The sequence below is a fragment of the Orcinus orca genome, chromosome X, assembly GCF_937001465.1.
Source record: "Orcinus orca chromosome X, mOrcOrc1.1, whole genome shotgun sequence".
In the NCBI taxonomy this organism is placed as follows: domain Eukaryota; kingdom Metazoa; phylum Chordata; class Mammalia; order Artiodactyla; family Delphinidae; genus Orcinus; species Orcinus orca.
This window is the reverse complement of record NC_064580.1, coordinates 15,443,406-15,470,998: the sequence shown is the minus strand read 5'-3', so window position 1 is coordinate 15,470,998 and position 27,593 is coordinate 15,443,406. Positions and strand designations below refer to the sequence as shown.

The 27,593-nt window shown below is 42.6% G+C and overlaps 1 long non-coding RNA gene across 1 annotated transcript in view; it reads left to right on the top strand.

The window, feature by feature from the left end:
* Positions 1-27,593, top strand: part of LOC125963054 (uncharacterized) — a 107,654-nt gene that overhangs the window by 40,648 nt on the left and 39,413 nt on the right. Inside the window, exon 2 of the long non-coding RNA XR_007474819.1 lies at positions 3,048-3,215. This is a non-coding gene — a long non-coding RNA (uncharacterized LOC125963054). The remainder of the gene's footprint in view (positions 1-3,047; positions 3,216-27,593) is intronic.

Here is a 27,593-nt window from a genome sequence, read left to right as displayed (position 1 = left end):
CTCTTCCAAAGCAACTGAAGAACACAGACCCCCTTCTTTCTCCCAAACAAGGCTGTTGTTTTTATCTCCCAGGTTGCTACCATGTGGGAATGTCGTTGTGTGAGAAAACATCAACACCCAAAATGCAGATTGCACTTGCTTCCCATCAACTATGAAGGGGCCATTAATCATTCCCCACCCTCCCATCTTTCCCCATCTTTATTACAGAGAAGCTGTTCTTGTAATTTCTGAGGAGTATCTGTGGGTGGTGACTAACCTTTGGCATTGTCCATGTGGTCTGACAGGAATGGTCTCGTGTCTCCTAGCATCAGCCTGGAGAGTTCAAGGGCATCTGAGGAGGCCCCATGGCAAGGTGCAGCCAAGCAGAAGGAAACGAAGATGTTAGGATGGGAGCAGCCTGAGGCTGGCTCCCTTAGGCCTGCTGCATTCTTGCTTCTTTGTTAACTAAAGCTCTGAAGGCGTTTGCTTTTTTTATTCCTGGCTCAGCTGAGTAAAAAATGCTGTCTGGGCAACATTTCTTGGAAAACCTCTGCTCACAGGGGTGCAATAAATATCATTCTTTTTGGAGAACCTGTGGTACTTATATGGGTGCTACTGTAGTTCAAGCCCAAGAGAGATACCATGCTGTAGCTACTGGGGTTCAGTGCTAGAAACAGAAACCCCTTTAGGTATTTAAATAGAAAGGTTTTGAGTTCAGAGAATAAGGGGCTTACCATATTGTTGGAAGGGCTGGACAAACAGGAATGATTGCCAGGGTATCACAAGAAATCCTACCTCTGTCACAACTAGGAAGGTGGAGGGTCAGAGGCTGCTGCTGGAATATACACTATCCAGGGTCCAGGAAGCCACCACTGATGCACTTCTTGACACCCCAGAGGTGCAAATTAAACATTGGAAATCTGCTTCAGAAACTCCACATCTCTGCTTAAAGGCAGAAAAGCAGGAAGATGATCTCTGCCCCATGTATTCTTTCCCATTGGTGAAACCTGTTTATGTACAGAAGCCTAGCTGCAAGGGAGTCTGAGAAATATAGTATTTAGCTTTCTGGATTTCTTAGTATAGTAAGACACAATGGAAGGAGGTGGGAATGGAGGCCAAGTATCAACAGACCATACCTTATAAACACACATACGTTATAAAACAGCACTGGCCTTAGAGCATGGAGGGGACCCAGTTGGGGATGGCTGGGGCCCAGTAGGGTCTGAGACCCAAAAAAGTGGGGTAAACAGAATATATGGTAGAGTTTCTTCAGGGAAGAGAGAAGGTAGAATCCATCACAGAATTTTCCCTGGTCTGATTTTTAGCAACACAAAGGAAATAAGGAGACTGTATCCTGGCTAGGGAAGTGGCTTGACTTTTGGCTTATGGGAATTGCTGATATTCAGTGTTAAGTGCAGATAGCATCATTACCTGGGACTTTAAGTAGATGGGAGATGGAGTGGATCATAAACAAAGGTATAGTTCTTGGAAACAGCTGGTGATGGAGTCAGGTCTCTGGCAGCCAACTTCCCTGGCATGGAAAGAGCTGTGGAATGGGGTTTAGGGGAAGGCACAGCAAGAATTCTGGGGTCCTGGCAAGACCCAGGGAGAGTGAGGCCAGATGACTGGGTGGGCTCTTTGGGTCTGATACCGAAAATGGGCCTCTGTACACCAGCACTGAATTAAGCCTCGGAGACAGAGTTTGGGTGAAGTAGAACAAAATAGCTTTATTGCTTTGCCGGGCAAAGGGGGCCACAGAGTGCTAATGTCCTCAAAGCTGTGTGTCCCAACCTGGGAGGGTCTGTGAGAAGTCTTAGAGTCAAGGGGCAGGGTTGCTGATAAGGATCAGGGTGTGTGCAGGGCCTGCATTCATTCAGTCTAGAGATCATCTGGCGTCAGGTGGTCTCACGATGGGCTTTTGTGGTTCTTGAGGTTATTGAACTGTGACCTTCTCTCTGAAATGAAGAATGCTTCTTCAAGTAGTTAACATCTTCCATTTAGTGGGTTTTTTTTTTTTTTTTTTGCGGTACGCGGGCCTCTCACTGTTGTGGCCTCTCCCGTTGCGGAGCACAGGCTCCGGACGCGCAGGCTCAGTGGCCATGGGTCACGGGCCCAGCTGCTCCGCGGCATGTGGGATCTTCCCAGACCGGGGCACGAACCCGTGTCCCCTGCGTCGGCAGGTGGACTCTCAACCACTGCGCCACCAGGGAAGCCCTAGTGGGGGTTTTAGTTCTGCAGAAGAGCTCAAAGATATTGTTATGTGTATCCCTTGAGGAGGAACCAGAAACCTGCCCCAAGGCTGCACTGTTGTTTTTTGACTGCTTCTCCCTTGTCTCCACATCACCTCCCTTGCCTGATTAGCAACTGTTTGAATTGTCCTTTGGAACTCACAGAAGATCATGGAGGCTGAATGAAGCCTACTTCCTACAAAAAAGAAATGGGGGACACAGAAAGGCTTTTGTGCCCAGGAGCCCCACAGGGTCCTGCTCAGTTTCAGGCCCAAGTAAGCAGATGGAAGATTGTGGGAAGTTGCCTTAATTAGCCCCAGTTCTACACCCCTCCCTGTATCCATGCCCTTTGCCTTTTAATTTTGCATCTTCTCTTACAAAAGGCAAAATGGGTTTCCCTACCCCTTTGTTTGGGGCTTGGCCTTGAGACTTACTTTGGACAGCAGAATAGGGGAAGAAGCAGCACAAGTTCGGTTTTGAACCAAAGCCTTAAGAGGCCTCACATGTTTCTATTTTCCCTCTCTCATGCTTTGGCCATGTTCATGAGAAGAGCTTCCCCTGGGTTCTGCTTATTCAGCCTAGGCCCAAGAATTAACCCATGTGGGAGAGACTAGAGCCCAGCCCATTACAAGGAACCAATCCCAGTGGACCTACAGCTTGAAGGAAGGCCTTCTAGCTGAACTCAAGCTAGTTCTTCTTGGCCCCAGGAAAATTAATGGTGTGTGAGAAATAAATGCTTATTTTGAACACTGAAATATTTGTGATTGTATAATAGTTATGCAGCAATAGCTGGCTGATACAGAGACTGTCACTGAATACCAACGGGTTTATCATTTCCAGGTATTTCAATGAAGAGTATCAGGAGGACATCTACAAATCCCAGACCGGCATGTGCAAGCTCTGAGGAATGGGAATAACCCAGTGTATCTGGGTGACCTTTGGAGAAAGCTGAGACAGAGCTACAACACGGCAGTGGCTGACACCCAACTCATAGCCCATCTTCTCCAGGTAGGCTTCCCTGATTTGCCAAGCCCACAGAGATCTCTTCATCCTCTACTCTCCTCACTTATTGCCTGTTTTTCTCCTTCAGCTCTGGTCATATGCCATCACGTTTAGAGTGACCTAATTCCAAATCTCTCCAGATAAATGGATCTACCTCACTGTATTTTTATCTAACCACATGTCTATATTTTTCTGTGTGGATATAATAAGGGACTGGTCAAGCGTCTTGTTCAGGTCCACATGCATTATGTTTAAAGCAATGGTTTTTGAGATTCAGTCACTTCTGAACCATCTTCATGATGTTCGTCTATTTCCACGTATAACCAGGGAACAGTGTCTAGGGGGTGAGAGATTGTAGGCGAGCTGAGGCTGTGACTGGCTGTGACTCATAAAGGACTAGAATGCTGAGAGAAGAGAAGAGTCTTAGAAGGAGTTCTGTAAGGGAGAAGGGGAGGCTGGTGGAGGCAGAGGACTGGGCTAGAATTAAAGTGCAGCAGTAGTTAAAGAAGGGTACTGAGAAGGAAGCCATTCGAGGGCAGCACTAAGAACCAGGAAGGGGCACTGTAAGAGGTAGAGATGGGAAGGTATCGGGGAGGACTGCAGAGTCAGTGCTGAGGAGTCTCACAATAAGACAGGGCAAAGGGCAGATGGTGGAGGAGAAGCAGGAAGATGTAAATGTTGGGCAAGTGAAGTCTGTGGACCATCATTGTGCCAAGTAAAATCATCTTGTTTTCCATGTGAAGAGATGTCTCTGTATTGAATACCACACTGAGGAAACTGGTCTAAATCAGTGGGCTTCCAAATCTTTTTCTGCTTGCATGTCCTCGAAAAGAATTTTGAAAAACTACATATACCCTCACACTTTTAAAGTTGATATCTAAAACCCTTTATAAGTTTAAATATTGTAATTCTAAAAGACGTAATATATAATAGTATATTGTAACTATTGATATTTAAAAATAAAACATACTGTACTTGCTGGTATCAAAACATCATTATGGGTGGGGACCTTCAAGATGGCGGAGGAGTAACATGTGGAGATCACCTTCCTCCCAACAAATACATCAAAAATACATCTACATGTGGAACAGCTCCTGAATGCTGAACAGCATGTTCTGAACAGCAGAACACCTACTGAATGCTGGCAGAAGACCTCAGACTTTCCAAAAGGCAAGAAACTCCCCATGTACCTGGGTAGGGCAAAAGAAAAAAAGAAAAAAACAGAGACGAAAGAATAGGGACGGGACCTGCACCCCTGGGAGGGAGCTGTGAAGGAGGAAAAGTTTCCACACAGTAGGAAGCCCCTTCACTGGCGGAAACGGGGGGTGGGTGAGTGGGAAGCTTCGGAGCCACAGAGAAGAGCGCAGCAACAGGGGTGCGGAGGGCAAAAAGTGGAGAGATTCCCGCACAGAGGATCGGTGCCGACCGGCACTCACCAGCCCGAGAGGCTTGTCTTCTCACCCACCGGGGCGGGCGGGGCTGGGAGCTGAGGCTCGGGCTTCAGAGGTCAGATCCCAGGGAAAGGACTGGGGTTGGCTGCGTGAATACAGCCTGAAGGGGGCTAGTGCACCACGGCTAGCCAGGAGGGAGTCCGGGAATAAGTCTGGAACTGCCTAAGAGGCAAGAGACCATTGTTTCGGGGTGAGCGAGGAGGGGGGATTCCTTCCCTGTCTGCCCACAGAAGGCAGAGCACCGCCTGAACGAGCTCCAGAGACAGGTGCAAGACGTGGCTATCAGCGCAGACACCAGAGACGGGCATGAAACGCTAAGGCCGCTGCTGCAGCCACCAACAAGACTGTGTGCAAGCACAGGTCCTATCCACACCTGCCCTCCCGGGAGCCTGGGCAGCCCGCCACTGCCTGGGTCCCATGATCCAGGAACAACTTCCCCGGGAGAACACACAGCACGCCCTAGGCTGCTGCAGCGTCATGCCGGCCTCTGCCGCCGCAGGCTCTCCCCGCATACCGTACCCCTCCCTCCCCCCTGGCCTGAGTGAGCCAGAGCCCCCGAATCAGCCGCTCCTTTAACCCACTCCTGTCTGGGCGAAGAACAGACGCCAGAGGGTGACCTACACGCAGAGGCGAGGCCACATCCAAAGCTGAACCCCGGGAGCTGTGCGAACAAAGAAGAGAAAGGGAAGTTTCTCTGTGCAGCCTCAGGAGCAGTGGATTAAATCCCCACAATCAACTTGATGTACCCTGCATCTGTGGAATACATGAATAGACAGCAAATCGTTCCAAAATTGAGGCGGTGGACTTTGGGAGCAACTGTAGACTTGGGGTTTGCTTTCTGCATCTAATTTGTTTCTGGTTTTATGTTTATCTTAGTTTAGTATTTAGAGCTTATTATCATTGGTAGATTTGTTTATTGATTTGGTTGCTCTCTTCCTTTTTTTTAAAAAATAAATTTATTTATTTATTTATTTTTGGCTCTGTTGGGTCTTCGTTTCTCTGCGAGGGCTTTCTCTAGTTGTGGCAAGCGGGGGCCACTCTTCATCGTGGTGCGCGGGGCTCTCACTATCGCGGCCTCTCTTGTTGCGGAGCACAGGCTCCAGACGCACAGACTCAGTAGTTGTGGCTCACGGGCCCAGTCGCTCTGCTGCATGTGGGATCTTCCCAGACCAGGGCTCGAACCCATGTCCCCTGCATTGGCAGGCAGATTCTCAACCACTGCGCCACCAGGGAAGCCCCCCTTTTTTTAATATATATATATAAATATATTTTTTCCCTCTTTCTCTTTTTGTGAGTGTGTATGTGTATGCTTCTTCGTGTGATTTTTGTCTGTATAGGTTTGGTTTTACCATTTGTCCTAGGGTTCTTTCTGTCTGTTTTTTTTTAGTATAGTTTTTAGTGCTTGTTATCATTGGAGAATTGTTTATTGGTTTGGTTGCTCTCTTCTTTCTTTTTTTTAGTACATTTTAATTTTTTATTTTAATAATATTTTTATTCTTTATTTTAATAACTTTAGTTTTACTTTCTTTTTTTCTCCCTTTTCTTCTGAGCCGTGTGGCTGACAGGGTCTTGGTGCTCTGGTTGGCTGTCAGGCCTGAGCCTCTTAGGTGGGAGAGCCGAATTCAGGACATTGGTCCACCAGAGGCCTCCCTGCCTCACGTAATATCAATTGGCAAGAGCTCTCTCAGAGATCTCTGTCTCAACGCTAATACTCAGCTCCACTCAATGACCAGCAAGCTCCAGTGCTGGACACCCCATGCCAAACAACTAGCAAGATAGGAACACAACCCCACCCATTAGCAGAGAGGCTGCCTAAAATCATAATAAGTTCACAGACACCCCAAAACACACCACAGGACCCAGTCCTGCCCACCAGAAAGACAAGATCCAGCCTCATCCACCAGAACACAGGCACTAGTCTCCTCCACCAGGAAGCCTACACAACCCACTGAACCAACCTTAGCCACTGGGGGCAGACACCAAAAACAACGGGAACTACGAACCAGCAGCCTGCGAAAAGGAGACCCCAAACACAGTATGTTAAGCAAAATGAGAAGACAGAGAAATACACAGCAGATGAAGGAGCAAGGTAAAAACCCACCAGACCAAACAAATGAAGAGGAAATAGGCAGTCTACCTGAAAAAGAATTCAGAGTAATGATAGGAAAGATGATCCAAAATCTTGGAAATAGAGTGGAGAAAATACAAGAAATGTTTAACAAGGACCTAGAAGAACTAAAGAGCAAACAAACTGATGAACAACACAATAAATGAAATTAAAAATTCTCTAGAAGGAATCAATAGCAGAATAACTGACACAGAAGAAATGATAAGTGACCTGGAAGATAAAACAGTAGAAAAAACTACTGCAGAGCAGAATAAAGAAAAAAGAATGAAAAGAATTGAGGACAGTCTCAGAGACCTCTTGGACAACATTAAACGCACCAACATTCGAATTATAGGGGTCCCAGAAGAAGAGGAGAAAAAGGAAGGGACTGAGAAAATATTTGAAGAGATTATAGTTGAAAACTTCCCTAATATGGGAAAGGAAATAGTCAATCAAGTCCAGGAAGCACAGAGAATCCCATACAGGATAAATCCAAGGAGAAATATGCCAAGGCACATATTAATCAAACTATCAAAAATTAAAAACAAAGAAAGAATATTAAAAGCAGCAAAGGAAAAGCAGCAAATAACATACAAGGGAATCCCCATAAGGTTAACAGCTGATCTTTCAGGAGAAACTCTGCAAGCCAGAAGGGTGTGGCAGGACATATTTGAAGTGATGAAAGGGAAGAACCTACAACCAAGATTACTCTACCCAGCAAGGATCTCATTCAGATTCAATGGAGAAATTAAAAACCTTTACAGACAATCAAAAGCTGAGAGAATTCAGCACCACCAAACCAGCTTTACAAAAAATGCTAAAGGAACTTCTCTAGGCAGGAAACACAAGAGAAAGAAAAGGCTTGCAATAGCAAACCCAAAACAATTAAGAAAATGGTAAAAGGAACATATATACCGAGAATTACCTTAAATGTAAATGGATTAAATGCTTCAACCAAAAGACATAGACTGGCTGAATGGATACAAAAACAAGACCCATATATATGCTGTCTACAAGAGACCCACTTCAGACCTAGGGACACATACAGACTGAAAGTGAGGGGATTGAAAAAGATATTGCATGCAAATGGAAATCAAAAGAAAGCTGGAGTACCAATTCTCATATCAGACAAAATAGACTTTAAAATAAAGACTATTACAAGAGACAAAGAAGGACACTACATAATGATCCGGGGATCAATCCAAGAAGAAGATATAACAATTGTAAATATTTATGCATCCAACGCACCCAACATAGGAGCACCGCAACACATAAGGCACAACCCAATCCAAAAATGGGCAGAAGACCTAAATAGACATTTCTCCACAGAAGATATACAGATTGCCAACAAACACATGAAAGGATGCTCAACATCATTAATTATTAGAGAAATGCAAACCGAAACTACAATGAGGTCTCACCTCACATCTGTCAGAATGGCCATCATCAAAAAATCTACAGACAATAAATGCTGGAGAGGGTGTGGAGAAAAGGGAACCCTCTTGCACTGTTGGTGGGAATGTAAATTGATACAGCCACTATGGAGAACAGTATGGAGCTTCCTTAAGAAACTAAAAATAGAACTACCATACAATGTAGCAATCCCACTACTTGGCATATACCCTGAGAAAACCATAATTCAAAAAGAGACATGGACCACAGTGTTCATTGCAGCACTATTTACGGTAGCCAGGACATGGAAACAGCCTGTCCATCGACAGATGAATGGATAAAGAAGATGTGGCACATATATACAATGGAATATTACTCAGCCATAAAAAGAAACGAAATTGAGTTATTTGTAGTGTGGTGGATGGACCTAGAGTCTGTCATACAGAGTGAAGTAAGTCAGAAAGAGAAAAACAAATACCGTCTGCTAACACATATATATGGAATCTAAAAAAAAATTGTTATGAAGAACCAAGGGGCAGGACAGGAATAAAGATGCAGATGTAGAGAATGGACTTGAGGATGTGGGGAGGGGGAAGGGTAAGCTGGGACGAAGTGAGAGAGTAGTATGGACATATATACACTACCAAATGTAGAATGGGTGGCTGGTGCGAAGCAGCTGCATGGAACAGGGAGATCAGCTCGGTGCATTGTGACCACCTAGAGGGGTGGGATAGGGAGGGTGGGAGGGAGACGCAAGAGGGATGGAATATGGGGATATGTGTATACGTATGGGTGATTCACTTTGTTATACAGCAGAAGCCAACGCACCATTGTAAAGCAATTATACTCCAATAAAGATGTTGAAAAAAAACATCATTATGATGCGACAGCCACCATCATCCATTTAAAAAGTACAAGACAAGCTCTTTAACAATCAGACATTTTACTTCATTCCTTTTAATATTTGAAATTATATTTCCATTTCGCTTCCCCCTCAGAATTTTATCCTGATGTGATACTTTGATATTTTTATGCTTGACAGTCTTTTATTGATCAGTCTCTCATGTATCACAGCAACAAAACATGTATGCAAATTGGTTTAAAATTTGTTTCCTATAACCGTAAATAATAAGTAATTATTAAATATAAGAAGTAACATTTTATTGGAAAAACACCTCTTATTGAAATGGCTGGAGTAGAGGAGGTAGGTCATGGTCCCTCCATTAGAGGAAACTTGGCCAATGCTGGTATCCTGAATTGTACCTTCCTTAAGCATCTCAGAGGTTTTTACACCCAGGGCATCGTGTCTTGGTCAGGTTTGGAACCTTGGATACGGAGACATCTGTATGCCACCTGTACTAAGACCATGGTGATGGTAGCTGCCATCATGGTAAACTGAAGATCCCTTTTGCCTATTTCCTGGGCATCAGAGAAGCTTCCCAGTTCTTTGTGTGATGCCAGGGCAAGGCAGGGGGGAACGCAATAATGCCAAAGATTGGATTTCCTGCAAGCATGACAGAGTGGGTATTTAGAGCCTGATTTGCTTTGATTCAAAGAATACAAAGAAATGGGGCATTTTTGGTACAGTTGAATTCCTCACATTAAGCTTCATGCCTACTATGTGGGGTGAAGGGGGAGAGAGCTTTGGATTGGGTGATGATCAAAGCAGAGGTTATCTGCATCTGATTGTCCACGTGTAAGATGGGATTGAAATCTACTCTATGCATCCTCCTGTGCTACTGTGAGGCTCGTATGAGATCAAAGGATGCTTGTGACATCGTTTTGTAAACTGTCAAGAATTCTTTCTTATTTTTATTTGCAAACTTTTCATTTGGAAATAATTACAGGTTCACAGGAGGTTGCCAAGACATGTACAGGAAGGTTCTGTGCATCCTACAATCCACCTCCATCAATGCTGACATCTTGCTTAACTACAGTATAATATCAAAATCAGAGCTTATTCACATATAGCCAGTTATCGGCAGTTATACTTGTACTCACTTGTGTGTGTGTGTCGCTTCATGAAAATTTATCACGTGTGTAACTTCGAGTAATTACCATCACAGTCATGATACAGGACTCTTCCTTCATCACCAGGCTCCGTCATGCTACCTCTTTATAGCCACATACTCCTCTCTCACAATCCCTACCCCCTGGTAATGACCCAGTCCATCTCTATAGTTTTGTTATTTCAGTAATGTTATATACATCAAATCACAGTATGTAGTTGTTTGAGATTGCCTTTTTCATTTAGCATAATTCCCTTGAGGTCCATTTAAGTTGTCGCCTGTATCAGCAGTTCATCCCTCTTTATTGCTGAGTTGTATTCCATGGTATGGAGGCACCATAGTCTCTTTAACCATTCACCTATTGAAATACATTCAGGTTGTTTCCCATCTTTGGCTATTATGAATATAGCTGCTATGAACATTTGTGTACAGGTTTTTGAGTAAACATAACTTTCCTTTTCTTTAGAATATGTGAAATTCTGGGTTGTATGGTAAATGTGTATCTAGATTTATAAGAAACTGCCAGGCTTTTCCAGAGTGGCTGCACCATTTTACATTTCCCCCAATAATGTATGAGTTATCCGTTTTCTCTGTGTCCTCATCAGCATTCAGTGTTTTCACTATTTTTTATTTTAGACATTTTCACATTCCCATAGGTGTGCAATAATATCTCATTTTGGTTTCAATTCACATTTCTCTGATGGCTAATGATATTGAACATCCTTACATGTGCATATTTGTCATCTTTAAATTATCTTTGGTGAAATGTCTGGTCCTCTTGTAATAGAGAAGAACAAACCTGACTCCATATTGGATCTATTCCTTTAGCTCTAACCTTTGTGCTCTGTTGCCTGTGCTTAGTCATGCTGGCTCTGCACCTTCCTAAAAGAATGTTGCCTAGAGCCTGAAATATACATAATAGCCCTTTCTCAAGGCTCTGCCTCCCAGGCTTGATCTTCATATAGAGATAAAAAGTTGCACAACAGAAAATAACAATTATCCTGTTGGAGGTTTACAGGAACATGGTGACCAGATCTATGTGGACAGCTGCAAGAACAAAGGATTATCACATACCCTCCGGGGGTCTGGCCAGCACTAAGACGTTTCCAACAGCAAGTCACATCCCCTCCCCTTTGCCTAGGCCTAGATCCCAAAGAATTTCTCCTAATTTTTTTTCTAAAAGTTTTATAGCTTTATGTTTTGCATTTAAGTCTGTGATCCATTTTGAGTTAATTTTTGTCCATGGTGTGAAACTTAGGTTAAGGTTCATTTATTCTGCCTATGGATATCTAATTTCTGCAACACCATGTGTTGAAAAGTCTATCTTTCCTCCATTGTATTGCTTTTGCATCTTGGTCAAAAATCAGTTGGGCACATTTGTGTAGCTCTATTTCTGGGTTCTTTGTTCTGTTCCATTGATCTATGTGTCTGTCCCTCTGCCAGTATCACACTGTCTTGCTTACTGTAGCTGTATAGTAAGTCTTAATATCAGGTAAAGTAATTCTTCCAGTTTTATTCTTTTAAAAAATTGTTTTAGTGATTCTAGGTCTTTTGCCTTTTCATATAAATTTTACTATAGTCTTATCTATGTCTCCAAAAATCCTTGCTGAGATTTTGATAGTAATTGCGCTAAGCCTATAGATTTCAGTTTGGGGATAATTGACATCTTTACTAAGTTTAGTATTCTAATCTATGAGCATCCATTTATTTAGTTCTTCTTTGATTTTTTCGTCAGCATTTTGTAATTTTCAAGATACAGATCCCGAATATGTTTTTCTAAGATTATACCTAAGTATTTCATTTTCTTTGTAGTGAGTGTAAATGATACTGTGTTTTTAATTTTGGTTTCCTTATGTTTATTGTTAGTATATGTAAACGGTATGAGCATTTTTGTGTGTTTATCTTGTATCTGCAACCTTACAGAATTCACTTATTAGTTCTAGGAGGTTTTTTTTGTAGGTTCTTTGGAATTTTCTGTGTAGAGAATGTCATCTGCAAACAGGCAGTGGTTTTCTATCTTTCTTTCTGAGCTGTATGCGACTTATCTCCTTTTCTTGCCATGTGCTTGCTAGGACTCCTGGTCCTATGTTCAATAAGAGTGGTTAGAATGGACAACCTTTTCTTGTTCCTGATCTTAGAGGGAAAGCATTCAGTCTTTCACCTTTCATTAAGTATGATGTTAGTTGTAGGTTTTTGAATAGGTGGTCTTTATCAAGTTGAAGACCTTTACCTCTCTATTTCTAGTTTTCTGAGCTTTTAAAAGAATTATGAATGGCTGTTTTCAAGAACTTTTAAAATGTTATTTTCTTTTAGTACTTTTAGAATGATGCTTAAATTGACATCTTGGTTCTGTGTGAAGTTCTGATAATATGAGGACACATCATTTTCCTTGTCAGCTATGCCCCTCCTGGGCGGACTGGGAGGACATAGGTGACGGAAGGGCTTCTTGTTGGGTGGGACTGCGGGAAAATGGAGGGGAGAGATCTCGAGGTGTTGCCCAAAGGGGTCTGTTACCAAGTTAAACAACAGAAAACCATGGTGCTGAGAGGGTTATCAGTTTCCCAGGGCTGCTGTAACAAATTGCCAGAAACTTAGTGGCTTAAAACAGCACACATTTATTCTTTCACAGCTCTGGAAGTCAGAAGTCTAAAATCAAGGTGTTATCAGGGCTGTGTTCCTTCTGGAAGCTTCAGGGAGAGCCTGTTTCCTTGCCTTTTCCAGCTTCTAGAGGCTGCCTGCATTCCTTGGCTAGTGGCCTCTTCCTCCATCTTCGAGGCACATCACTCCACCCTCTGGTTCCATTAGCACATCTCCTTTTTTCTCTTTGGCCTTAACTCTACAGCCTCCCTCTTTTATAGGGCCTCTTGTGATTGCATTGAGCCCACCAGGAAGATCCTTAATTACATCTGCCAAGTCGCTTTTGCCATATAAGATGACATAGTCACAGGCTCCAGGGATTAGGATGTGTACATCTTTTGAGGGACGGGGCATTATTCAGCCCAGCACAGAGGTGTGACCGTGGACATGATGATGAGGTATTCTAAAGAGCAGCGCTATGGAATTAGACTGTGGTTTGAATTCCCATTCCAGGTTTCCAAGCTGTATGACTTTCAGTCAGTTTCTTTTTCTGGCTAAACCTTTGTTCACCTGCAAAACTGTAACCCCTACTGTGGTAGAGATGACAACTGCCCATCAGAAATTTACACAACTTTTCCAGAGTATGCAGTGGTGGCTGGGAAGCAGCTTTCCAGACAGGAACTACATTTCTCTGTACCACGTGCATCTAGGTGAGGCCCATATGACTACCACTGGAATGTGAATGGAAGTGATATGTGTTACTTCTGGCTGAGGGTGCTTATGAAGAAGGGGTGAATTCTTTATGCTCTCTTCTCCCACCTGCTGGCTCTGTATTGACTCCCAGGTGACCGTGGAAGCCTTGTGATGAAGATGGTAAAGCTTCCACTAGCCTAGGTCCCTCAATGAGTGGAGCCGATTCTCTCCTCCTCTCACTGCCAAAATGGACACCTGTGTGGGCCTGTAATATGAGCCAGAAATAAATTTCTGTTGTGTTAAGCTGCTGAAATTTTAGGTTTAGGTTTATTCATTTCAGCAGCCAGCATTATCTTAAGCAATAATCTACCTTGCAGACTATTATTATCCCCTGGAACTATAAAATGAAATCCTGTGTGTAAACCACATGTGAAGGGACTGAGGGACTCACAGATTAGAGAGTCATGAAGTTTTCTTCCTAGAGCAGTGGTTCTCAAACTGGGAGGTGCATCAGAATCCTGAAGGGCTCCTTAAAACACGGATGCGAGGCCCCATTTCAAGAGTTACTGATTTGGGGTGGGCCTCCTACACCCAGAGCTTATCCTTAGGCTTTTCTCTCTTGCCTGTGTTTTCTGCGTGGCTGTCACCTCCATGAGGGCAGGCACTGGGTCTAACTTCTCGGCAATTCCATCCCAGAACTAGCACAGTATCTGGCAAATAAAAGGCCCCCAACCAGCAGTGGAGGAAGGAAAAAGGAACAAGTTGGCAGTCTGTGGCTCCAAGGGCTGAGTTAGAGCCAATATGCTTCAGTTAAAGGTTTGACGATTTCCTCATTCTTAAATAGCCTTGAGTGGGATTCTTTGTTCCTCCCTGATCCTGTTAAGGTGAGGGGAAAGCTGCCGCCGTAGTAGCCTGTGTTGTTGTCTGCCAAGTAGATTTTCTCTTTTGCTGGTATCTCTTTGGAAGAGCTCCTGGGATTGATGAAATATTTTGCATCCCAGAAAGTCTATCCATTCTCCTATCAGGCAAACTTTATTTTGCCTTTACATTCTGGGGGCGTATTCACTTGATCACGCTGGAGAATTTCATTTCAGAGAGCTGTTGCCCATCTGAGAAAGTGTATGGACTATATTTCCTCGCAGTGGAGCTTCCCTGAAGAAGATAAAGTGCCCCATGCAGAGGCTGAGGAGGTAGCCTTCTCCTGGTGTGAGGAAAGGCCTGGGGGGACGGGTGAGCCCTTGGAAGCAGCTATTCAAAAGCAAATGTTAAAAAAATAAAAAGCAAATGTTATCTGGGAAAGAGGGAGATGGGTTGAAAGACACAAATTCTGTGTACTTGGCGATTTTGCCCATGGTGAGCTCTGAATTCTATCTTTCAGTGAAGTAAGAAGTTTGGTATTAGCGATTCCAGAGTCGTTCTGATCTCAGCAGCTTTGAGAGCTGACGGTGGGCCGGGGGTGGGGAAACAGGAGTGTGTGGGGCTGCCAGAGGACCAGGCGGAGGCAGGAGGCTGGTTGCGTTTGGTTTACCCTCCCAGAACTCTGGCAAGACAGGGCAGCCTCTCCCAGATCACCGCCCACTGGGGTCGCCTTCGGAGGCCTGAGCTATATCCAATTTCAATTTCTTGGGTTAATTTATACTCCACTATAAACAAACTTTGTAAAAGCTGAGAACCGGCAAGGATAAAGAAGCTGTTTTTCCATTACAGTCTTTCTTCTGATTGCTTGTGAAATGAGTATTTCGATAACAGAGACCCCACATTTTGCCCTGGGCATCTGGAGGGTGTATGCTGGGGAGGAGGTGAGGGGCAGTTCAGCACGAGCCTGCCTCGTGCTTGGCTCTGTGTTGGGGGCCTTCACTTGTATTGAAGCGGGGGGGAGGGGGAAGTTGCGCCCTCTCCCCCTGCCCCCCAACCCCTGTGACCTGGAGTTTAAATGTAATCCACAGTGTGGTGCAATGTGAGAAAGTGTAAACAGGGCTATGTGGCCAGCCTAGGCCTCTCAAACTCAAGTTCATTGCTGCGTAAATCTCCTTGCTCAGCCGATGTTTCAGTATCAAGCTATTCTCTAATTGAAGTTTTAAATTTTACTTGGAGTATTTGGGGAGATGTGGTGTCTTATGTGGTAATCTTCTGAGAGCTCTATTTTCCCCATTTCAAATTGTTGCTAATGTAGCATATTTGGGCGCCTATATGATTTTTATTCATTAACCTCATCTGAACCGCTCATCTGAACCGATCCCAGATCATCTCCACTCTTCTGCGTGCTTTGTTTCTGTTTTCTCATTTTCATTCCAAAACTTTCAGAACTGGTTTTCCTGCTCTCGGTTTTGAGTACCGGGCATATGCCAAGGATTTGGTTCATATGTAGGTTCATTTCTTGGTGTCGCCAGTTAGTGTGCACTGATGGAATTGTGGGAGATCTGATTCTCAAAAGCTTTTAACGACTTGATTGCATTTTAATTTCAGATTCTTTCTTCCAGATGTGGTAGTAAAAAGAGAGGTTATGAATAAGCACGTGTGGTTTTTTATGTATGTAAATAAATTTTGGGTTTATGATTGTTGAGAGATTACCTTTCAACTTTCTCTTTTAGTCTCTAGTTAAATGTACTTTATAAATAGTTGCTATGGATTTTGCACCTTTAGAATATTCAGGTAGGAGCTGAGATTTTTTTCAGCTTTACTGAGCTATAATTGACAAGTAAAATGGTAAGATATTTAAAGTGTACATTGTGATGATTTGATATATGTATATGTTGTGGAAGGTTTTCCCCATCTAGTTAATTAACACATCCATCACCTCACATATTTATCTTTTTTTTCTGTGAGAACATTTAAGTTCTATTCTCTTAGCAAATTTCAGTTATACAATAAAGTGTTATAACCTATAATCACCATGCTTTACATTAGATTCTCAGACCTTATTCATCTTACAGCTGAAAGTTTGTACTCCTTTACTAGCCTCTCCCTACTTCCCCTACGCCACTCCCTCCAGCCCCTGGAATCCACTTTTCTGCTGTCTGTTCCTATGAGTTTGACTTTTTCTAGATTCCACTTACAAGTGATAGCACGCAATATTTGTCTTTCTCTGTCTGGCTTATTTCACTTAGCATAATGCCTTCAGGGTCCATCCATGTTGTCACGGATGGCAGGATCTCCTTCTTTCTCATGGCTGAATGGTATTCCATTGTGTGTGTGTGTGTGTGTGTGTGTGTGTGTGTGTGTAGCACATCTTTTGTTTGATTATGCAGATCACTTTATTTAGCACCTCTGATGTGGAAGGACAGTACTAGGTGTAATGAGGATTTGGAGATGAATAAAGACAACCTTAGGGCGCTGACAATCTAGTGATTATGTGACACCAATCATAATAACACCAACCATATCTAATATTTCTGAGCATTAAAAATGTGCCAGTGTACTAAAAACCATTGAGTTGTACACTTAAAAATATGTGCCAAGTCTTGTAATAACCTGTAATGGAAAAGAATCTGAAAAAGAATATATCTATATCTATATATCTATATAACTGAATCACTTTGCTGCACCTGAAACTAACACAACATTGTAAGTCAACCATACTTCAATTAAAAAAAATGTGCCAAGCATTCCACATACATTTCTCATTTATTTCTTTATATCTTTTTTAAAAAGTAGATATAGTTGACATATAACATTATATTAGTTTCAGTTGTACAATATAATGATTTGATATTTGTGTATTTTTCGAAATGATCACCATAATGTCTAGTTAACATTCATCACTACACAGTTATAGAATTTTTTTTCCGTGTAATGAATGTTTAAGGTCTACTGTCTTAGCCACTTTCAAGTATACAATACAATATTATTAATTATAGTCCCCATGTTGTACATTACATCTTCAGGACTTATTAATTTTATAGCTGGGATACCACATCTTCTTTATTCATTCATCCGTTGATGGACACATTGGGGGCTGAGAATATTTTTAATTCTAAACTTTATGTCAGTAACAAATTGTCACAGGAATAGTTTCCTCTAGGGGCAGTGAATGCAGGTTTGAGTTCATATAAAATCTAGAAAGAAGACACAACATTTGAGGGGCAGTGAGTGTCTGTTGTCTCTCTGGCTCGTTACTCCCACCCAACACACCCATCCCCCACTTGCAGATAAAGACCAGTCAAAGTCTGTTTGCAATCCTTTTTCTGGGTCCTTTTCACCTGTTTCTGAGTTTTCTACACCTGAAGCTTGAAGCCAGTCCTGATCCTTCCTGGAGCTTCCTCCCAGGTTCTGCCCCCCTCCCCATGTCGTCTATGATGGTAAGAGTCTGGCCTGTGCCAGTCACTTGGCTAGTGTCTCAGTTAATGCAGGACAGAAGGGCACAGCCCTTTCCCCAAAGGAATATGCTACCAGGAAAATTTTAGTTCACAAGGGCCTAGGCTACTGGAAGGCAGACCCTTATTCTTATGGCCAAGGCCCAAGGAACTGTCAAGATAACCTATCTATTGGGCCCCAACAGTCATGAAGGGGACCTGGGCTGCTTCTGGCTGAGGGAGAGAGACTCAGAGCTGGGAGGTAGCTAACTCCATTGGAAGACTTCAGCGCAAGTGTGAAAGAACTATTATACTTGATGATGGAGATAAACTGGAGGTGATAGAATGTATTTTATACAGTAACTGTGCCCAGTTAGGAGTTTTGAAAATGGTATCAAATTGACCTAGATATATATATATATTTTAAAAGCATGTTAATTTTTGGCTGACCGAAACATTTCATTAAAAAAGCATGTTCTATGACCTTGATAGTCAAAGGAAGGTCTGTGAACAGCTTCGGCATCCCCTGGGAGCTAGTTAGAAAACACAGGGTCTCAGGCCCTGCCCTAGCCCTACTGAATCTGAATCTGCAGCTTAATAAATCCCCCAGGCAATTTATATGCACACTGAAGTTTGCATGTTTCCTCTCTCTACCCCCTCTCCCTTTTGCTTTTTCAAAAATTTTTATTTGAAAATAATTATAGATTTACAGGAAGTTGCCAAGATAGCCTAGAAAGATCTGATTAGACTCTTAGTTTCTCCCAGTGGTTACATCTTACATAATTATAATATTATCACTTCTCCACAAGACTGCAAAATCATTATGCTTCCTCACTGAAAGGTACTGCACCTGGTGGCACTCATCTGGGTTTCAGGCCACCGTAGTGCCTTGTTCTACTTGGCAGGATTCTGTAAGTAAAGGAGATGGTGCTGCCAGGTGCAAGGTGGGGCAGCATGGCTCACAGTGATGTGTGCTGGTGCTGTGCAGTTGTCCCATTGTGGGTTCTATAGTGGGACTTCAAATGGTCAATGCCAAGAGGGGAGCTATGGGACCGGACATAGGGACAGGGCTGAGGCCAGACACGAGAGCTGGAGAGATGGGAGAGTCAAGCCAAGTCATCAGACCCTAGGTAAGCACAAATGAGGAGAGGTAAGTTTGAATATGAGAGCCAAGGTCTTTGGGACAAACCTGGAATCAGTGTTGATGTGGATGGAGATGGGAGAGAAGGAATTGACAAGGTCATCCCAGTGAATTTGGGTGCACAGTTTTTGGTTTTACAAGGACTCTCCTTTGAAAGCTTAGAAAGATCTCCGTTGGCCTTAAAGGCACGGAACTCTGAACCTGACTGAGTCATTTTATTAAAACAAGGTGAATTTGGGACCAGAGAATCTGTGTTTAATGGGCCAAAGGTGATGGCAGGTTGAATAATCAGGAGAGGACTGAGCTTGACAGAGTCAGGTAGAAACAGAGGCATGAAAACAGGAGGCCACACAACACTGAGGACAAGGCAAGGGAGGTTGGGCTGAAAACCTGAGCCTCAGTTTAGCAGGAGCGGGGCCAGAGGCAGGAGGAAACGCTGCCTGCATCTGGTTCCAGGAAACCCAGAGGCAGAGACGACTGGAAGATGCTAAGTTATAGGGGAACCCGGAAGCAAATGGGCCCAGGCCAGACTTCCTGCCTCACCTTGCATCAGAGGGCCTGCACCCTCAAAGTGCTAGGGGTTGCCCATTTCTCGGGAGGGAATAAAGACCCTGTGGGTGCTGAACTTAGAAAGCTAATGTTCACTGGGGATGGCAGCAGTGTCACTTACAGCCACTCTCTGTCTCTCCTCTGGTTTTGAAAGCCACACAGCTTATTGCCTTGCTGCTTAAGTATGGTGGGGAACCAGCAGCAGCAGTAGCAGCTGGGAGCTTGTCGGAAGCGCAGAATCTCTGGCTCCGCCTCAGACCTCATGCAGTAGAATCTGCATTTTAACACATCCCCACCGTTGTGGTTACTTCTTTGCACTTTAAAGTTAGAGAAATCTTGTAGATTTTTTGATGATGGCCATTCTGACTGGTGTGAGATGATATCTCAATGTAGTTTTGATTTGCATTTCTCTCATGATTAGTGATGTTGAGCATCCTTTCATGTGTTTGTTGGCAATCTGTACATCTTCTTTGGAGAAATGTCTATTTAGGTCTTCTGCCCATTTTTGGATTGGGTTGTTTGTTGTTTTGTTATTGAGCTGCATGAGCTGCTATAAATTTTGGAGATTAACCCTTTGTCAGTTGCTTCATTTGCAAATATTTTCTCCCATTCTGAGGGTTGTCTTTTGGTCTTGTTTATGGTTTCCTTTGCTGTGCAAAAGCTTTGAAGTTTCATTAGGTCCCATTTGTTTATTTTTGTTTTTCTTTCCATTTCTCTAGGAGGTGGGTCAAAAAGTATCTTGCTGTGATTTATGTCATAGCGTGTTCTGCCTGTGTTTTCCTCTAAGAGTTTGATAGTGTCTGGCCTTACATTTAGGTCCCTAATCCATTTTGAGCTTATTTTTGTGTATGGTATTAGGGAGTATTGCTTTAGCACACATCCTGAAGACCTGAATTCTAAATCCTCTGCCAACAGTCGCCTATTTGTGGAACTCTTAAGTGTGTTTCCTGGCTCTCGAGAGTGACTTAGTTTCTTATAAGGCAGTGGTTCTTGACCCTGGCTGACTGTTAGAGTAAGTTGAGGAGCTTCTTAAAATACTGATGCCCAGGCCCCAGTTAGGGTCAACTGGGATGAAATGCTGATTCAGTTGGTCTGGGTGGGGCTCCTCGGGTGATTCTAATGTGCAGCCCATTGGAAACCTGGGAACTGGGGTGAGAGGAAAGAGGAGGCAGCACAGGGCTATCTCTGTGAGAAAGGGACCAAGACCTCGAAGTGGCCACAGTAAAAGGATCCTGCATCTCATGTATCATTACTTCATTCCTTTTGGTTGCTGAGTAGTATTCCATTGAATGGCTACATCACAATTTGTTTACCCATTTTCCTGTTGATGAACATCTAGGTTGTTTTCATTATTTGAACACTATAAATAAAGCTGCTGTGGACACTCACGTACAAGTATCTATATGGATGTATGCGTTCATTTCTTTTGGGTAAATACACAGGAGTGGAATGCCTGGTTTTGTGGCAAGTATACGCTTAACTTTTTAAGAAATGGCGCAGTTAAAAAAAACACCTCATTTTTAGTTGTCAAGTCCATATCTTATGTCAGTAATTCCAGCTTCCTGTTCCTGTGGTCTAGTTGGAAAGAATATTGTTTTAAGAGTCAGAAGTCTGGGGATTGGCCTGAGCAGCTTAGTTCTAGACTTGGATTTTGAAAAAGGGGTCATTTAGCGTCTCAGAGCTTCAGTTCCCTAATCTTTCAGTTGGGGTTAATAATTTCTTTTTTCTTTTCTTTTTTCTTTTTGGCCTCACCATGCAGCTTGTGGGATTTTGGTTCCCCAATGGGGGATCAAACCTGGGCCCTTGGCAATGAGAGCACGGAGTCCTAACCACTGGACTGGCAGGGAATTCCCAATAACTTCTATAACAATAAAAAATTGGAAGTAGTCTCAGAATTCATTAACAGGAGACAGGTCAAGTAAAATACATTCCTAAATTAGAATACTATGTCGCCAGGGGGGTGGGGGAGGGACGGATAGGGAGTTTGAGGTTAGCAGATGCAAACTGGTCTATGTAGAATGGATAAACAACAAAGTCCTACTGTATAGCACAGGGAACTATATTCAATATCCTGTGATAAACCATAATGGAAAAGAATATTAAAAAAAGAATGTATATATGTATAACTGAGTCACTTTGCTGTACAGCAGTAATTAACACAAGATTGTAATTCAACTATACTTCAATAAAAAATAAATTTAAAAAAGAATACTACGTAGCCATTAAAAATGATGATGTAAAATTATATTAACTGACGTGGAAAGCTCTTTTCAACATACTCTGAATGAAAAAAGCAGGTTAGAGAAGCAGGCATAGTATGATACCATTTAGGTGAATTATGCAAATGGAGAGATATATGAAAAGCATATTTACTAAAATATTAATAGTGGTTATCTATGGGTAGTGGGACTTAGGGTGTTTTTTTACTTTATAATTTTCTATATTGCTTAATTTTATTTGCAACAAGCATGTATGAGTCCTTGCAAAATAATAAAGCTATTAAAAATATAAACTAAAAAAAAAAAAAAAGGATCCTGCATCCTGAGAGTCAGGAGTTCTGTGGATAGAACCATTTGGAAACCCAGAGCAGGGGCCAGGGAGACAAGTTGGGAGACTCATTGCTGAGGCTCAGGCCAGAGATGGTGACTAGGATAGGGTGGGGGCCGAGGAGATTTGGATCGTGAGAAGGTCAGGACCTTGTCTAAATCCAAGCCCTACCCTGACTCCCTCCTCCCTGTAGTTTGCCCGGACCCCATTGGCTGGCTCAGCCTGTCAAGGTCAGAAGACACTTGAGTGCTTGTCCGTCAGTGTTCTGTGGCTGAGTGACATCCAGCCTTGATCTGCATCCTTCATCTGGCTTTCTGCCTTGATTTCTGCTCTCAACATGCTGAACCCTGCTCAGGACTCATTGCCTGCTAGAACTAGAACTCTGCTTGCTTGTACTTGTCCTTCTCCCAGTCTCTTCACCTCCTTACCCAGCATCCAGCCTTTCTACATCCAATAGAGAAATATATGTACAGAAACTGCACATTGTCCCCCAGAATTCACTCTCCCTCTCTTTAATAATAAGAAAACTCTTGATTTTTAGTAAGGTTCCTTTCCCAGGCTTCCAGAAATCTAGATGTGGCCATATGACTAAATTCTGGCCAGTAGGATATGAGCAGAAGTGACACGTCCCTCTTCCCACTTGCTGGAAAGTGGGTCTGGTGAGAAGCCATCTTGGCGATGGATCAAAAAGAGGGATGAAGCCTGGGTCCTTGACGAGTTCATTAGGTGGGGCCACCACACCAGTTTGTACTTCTTTATGAGAAAGAAGTGAACTGTTGTGTTTAGGCCACTGTCATTTGGGGTCTCTTTCACATGCTGTTGAACTCATTTCTTACCCCATAGAGTTTAATGTCATAACCCTTTCTGAGTGCCTATATGTGCTGGACACTTCTACAAGCTTGAGATCACGACACACTAAAGCTTTGAGGTAGACATATATCACCACCATATTTACACATGACGATTCAGTCTCAAGTGTCAGTGAAAAGATCTGAGATTTCACCTAGGTCTGTGTGATCCCAGATCTCTGGCCTTTGTGCGTTAAGCCTCATAGGAGCTGATACAAATTCAGGCATTTTGAGTTTTATTAAGTATATAATAGTGGGTGGCAGCCAAATGGAAATTTAGATTTCCAAAAGGAAATCTAGGCTCTCAGAGGTGAACTAGAGCAAGGCATCTCAAGCTTGAATGTGCATAGGAGTCTTTTGGGGGTGATCCATCCCTACCTAGAATTGAAAGAGGCAGAACAAAAAATGTGTGGGCCCAGTCTTTTCTGCCCCTGGTGTTGGCCTGAGAAGCCCATGGCTAATTTAATAACAAAACCTTGTTTTCTGATTTTAGTATCGCTTTACAGTGATACTCCTGGGATGGGGTTAGTTTGAGTGGATTGATGCAGAGCAGAGGCTCTCAGAGTATGGTCCCTGGACCAGAAGCATCAGAGTCACCTGGGAAATTGTTAGAGCTGTGGATTCTCAGGCTCTGATCCAGAGCTGCTGAATCAGAGACTCTACGGACAGGGCCCAGAACTCTGGGGATTTTTCCAGGGGATTCTGATGCACGCTTTAGTTTGAGAAACACTGCTGTAGAAGAAAAACCTGGGAAGAGGCAGTTATGGTATAATGGAATAAAAGCCTTCAGCTGGAAATTGAAAAATCTTTCAATCCTAGTTGTCTCTTTGTTCTTAAATGGAGGTGGAAGCACTAACTTCACTAAATAATTTGCAGAATTAAACATAATGATATTTTTGCTATATACCAGTTAAGAGCACAAACTCTAGTGCACAGCCTGGCTTCAAATCCCAGCTCTGCAATTTTTACCTTGGACAAGTCACTCCTTCCTCATCTGTTAAAATGGGAATAATGATAGTGTACCGCTCTCATATTTTTACAAGGATTAAATGAGTTAGCATTTGTAAAGCCCTTAGAAGAGTATCTGGGACTTCCCTGGTGGTCCAGTGGGTAAGACTCCGTGCTCCCAATGCAGGGGGCCCAAGTTCGATCCCTGGTTGGGGAACTAGATCCCGCATGCATGCAGCAACTAAGAGTTTGCATGCCGCAGCTAAGAAGCCCGCATGCTGCAGCTAAGAAGCCCACATGCCGCAACTAAAGATCCCACATGACGCAACTAAGACCCAGCACAGCCCAAATAAGTAAAAATAAATAAATAAGAGTATCTGGCATTGAGTAAGTGCCATATGTTTGTTAAATAATGATAATAATAGTCATAATAATAATAAATGCAGTGCTTGTTGTACACAGTGACTGCTCTGAAAGTATTTTTGGTTTAAGAAAGAAAATGGAGCAAACTGGGATTATGGGGAAAGGAGATTAGAAGGACTCCCAGGGACTCAGTATTCCTGAAACCAGAACAGAATGCCAGCTGCTTGAGAACAAGAGAACCCCCCTTCCCACTTGAATCCCATCCCCATCCCCAGGGTGACTGTCCTGACACAACCCAGAGATATGTAAGAACTACCTGTCTGCTGTGGCAGGATTCAGCAGGCTTTTGGTGGGAATTGTCCCCCGGATGGCCCGGCATCTCTGCACAGTGTCCATTCAAGTTTAAGAGTGGTGGAAACCTGGCCAGTGCAGTTGAAGGTACCCCTACCAGCCCTCCGGGGAACTGAGAGGACTGTAGGGGCCTCACGAGGCTGAAGACCACAAAGGGACCCCAATCAGCTGAGCTGGAGAAAGGAGTGGCTGGTGCTATGTAAAATGGAACTCTTTAACAATTTCTATTAATTTTTTAAACAGTGGTATCGAGGTGTACTTTACATACCATAAAATTCACCCATTTTTTTAACCTTAAAATATTTTTCCTTCCAGTTTTACTGAGATATAATTGACATACAACACTGTATAAGTTTAGGGTATAAGCATAATGATTTGACTTACATACATCATGGAATGATTATCACAACAAGTTTAGTGGACATCCATCATCTCATATAGATGCAGCATTAATGAAATAGAAAAAAATTTTTTCCTCGTGTTGAGAACTCAGGATTTACTCCCTTAACTTTCATATATAACATGCAGCAGTGTTAATTATATTTATCATGCTGTACATTACATCCCTGGTACTTACTTATAACTGGAAGTTTGTACCTTTTGACCACCTTCATCCAATTCCCCTCACCCCACCCCTCTCCTCTGGTAACCACAAATCTGATCTCTTTTTCTATGAGTTTGTTTTGTTTGTTTTTGAAGTTTGACCTATAACACTTGTTAATTCCTTTTACACAACATAGTGATTCAATATTTCTATACATTTCACACTTATCACAATAAATCTAGTTATGATATGTCACCATACAAAGACACTACATAATTATCAACTATATTCCCCACACTGCCCACCCATTTTAAGTGTACAATTTAATGACTTTTTAGTAAATTTACCAAGTTGTGCAACCGTCACCATAGTCGAGTTTTTTTCTTTTTTTTAATTTTATTTTATTCTTATTGAAGTATTGTTGATTGACAACCATAGTCCAGTTTTAAACATTCTTATCATCCCCATAAGATCCTTCATACTCATTTATAGTTGATCTATCTTCCCACTTCCAGCCCAGGCAACCACTAGTCTACTTTCTGTCCCTATAGAGTTGCCTTTTCTGGACATTTCCTATAAATGGAGTGGCTTTTTCCATCTGACTTCTTTCATTTAGCCTCATCACGCTTTTGAGTTTCACTCACGTTCTAGCATGTATCATTATTTCCTTCCTTTTTATTGCTGAATAGTATTCTCTTGTTATACCACATTTTGTCTAGCCATTCACTAGTTGGTAGATATTTGAGGTGTTTCCACCTTTTGCCTATTGTGAATAATGCTACTGTGAACATTTACATGCGAATCTTGTGCGGATGTATGTTTTTAGTTCTCTTGAGTAGAGAGATACCTAGGAGTAGAATTGCTGGGTCATAGGGTAAATTTAGGTTTCAGCTTTAAAGAAGTTGCTGAACGGTTTTCCAAATTGGTTGTACCATTTTACATTCTCATCAGCAGTGTAATGAGGGTTCCAGTTTCTCCACATCATTACCAATGCTTGTTATGGTCTTTTTAAAATTATTATCACCATTTCAGTGGGTGTGAAATGGTGTCTCATTATGGTGATGATTTGTATTTCTCTGACGACTAATGATGTTGAGCATCTTTTCATGTGCTTATTGGCCATTCATATATCTTCTTTGCCCAAATGTCTATTCAAACCTGTAGAATTTTTGTGTTTAAAAGTAGATATGAGATGGCTACCACCTCATCCTGCCTCTGGGCACCCAGACAGGAGGACTCTTTCCAAGATGAGTCCAAGTCCCTCAGGCTGGTGGTAGGCTGGGGTTTCCAGGAGACAAGCTCTTGTATCTGTCACTTAAAACCTTGTCACTGGAGGATTAGGGAGAAATTCTGTAAACTGCTGAACTAGAAGAAAAGTGAGTTGGTTAAAGTAAATGCTTGGTTCGTTTTCTGTGAATTACATTTTTCCTTATTTTTTTAAAGCCAGTTAACCTTGTGTGGAAAAAAAAATCACCAAGCTAAGGTTAGATTTATTTAGCTGTTATTCAGATATGTACATATTTTAAAAGATGGGGATTTTAATTGTTTTCTATTTATGCCTTTTCTTTTTCATTCTGAATAACCACATTGCCAAGTGAATTGGAAGATTCCTAGTGATTTTCATTTGTGTGAGTCTGATTAACAAATGATGCCACTAAAAAGGGCCCTGCCACTTTCTTGGATGAGGAATATAGATGACACATAGTGAGTAAAAATAAATTTCTGACTACCAAATAGCAGTGCGTCATTAGTGGGATGGCACGTAGAGCTAATGGCATTAGGGATAATGGAGAAGGGATGATGAATGGGAGCCAATATGTTTCCTAGAGATTTGCAGTATGGTCCTGATAGGCTCAGCAGGAAAGGCTGTATTACTGGAAAGCCCAAACCATTCCCTGGCCCTTGTAGAGAATCACTGCAGAGTTTACACCTGATTTTTCAGAATGGCCTGTAGCATGTTCTAGATATCTTGCTGCCAAACCTGGACAACTCAGGGGCTCAGAATGTGAAAAAAACGCCTGTGATTTCAATAAGTATCAATACCAGGAGAATGCAGAGTACCGCTATTACTTGTGTCAAAACTACCTTTAGCGGCCAGTGGTGGCCACTGGTCAGCAGAAGGATGCTAGGGAGAGCTATAGGAATAGGCTGAGAGCGTCTGGATTCCAGATTTCCTCCTTATTCCATCCATCTTGTCCCAAAGATATTGAGGGATATCCTTTCTCCAAAGGGACACAAAGAGGAGGGCCCCAGTCACAAAAGATTCCTACCTAACTTGGTTTTTATTCATTTGTAAAATGAACATAACAGTAATCATGTAGTAGAGTTGATGTGAGATAAAATGTATGCATTGTGCCAGCAGAAAGTAGGTACTCAGTGAACAGAAGCTGTTGTTATGCTGTGTTCATACATTTTGAGTGTTTAGTTTGTAGGCAAGACAGTGCACATAGTTGCAGTTTTCCCAGTCATTGATCATGTCATTGATTGAGTCATTCCTCAACACTCATGTTTGAGTACCTACTATGTAGCGTTGATTGTTCTGGTTACAGAGCAGGCAGAGGTACAAAACAGG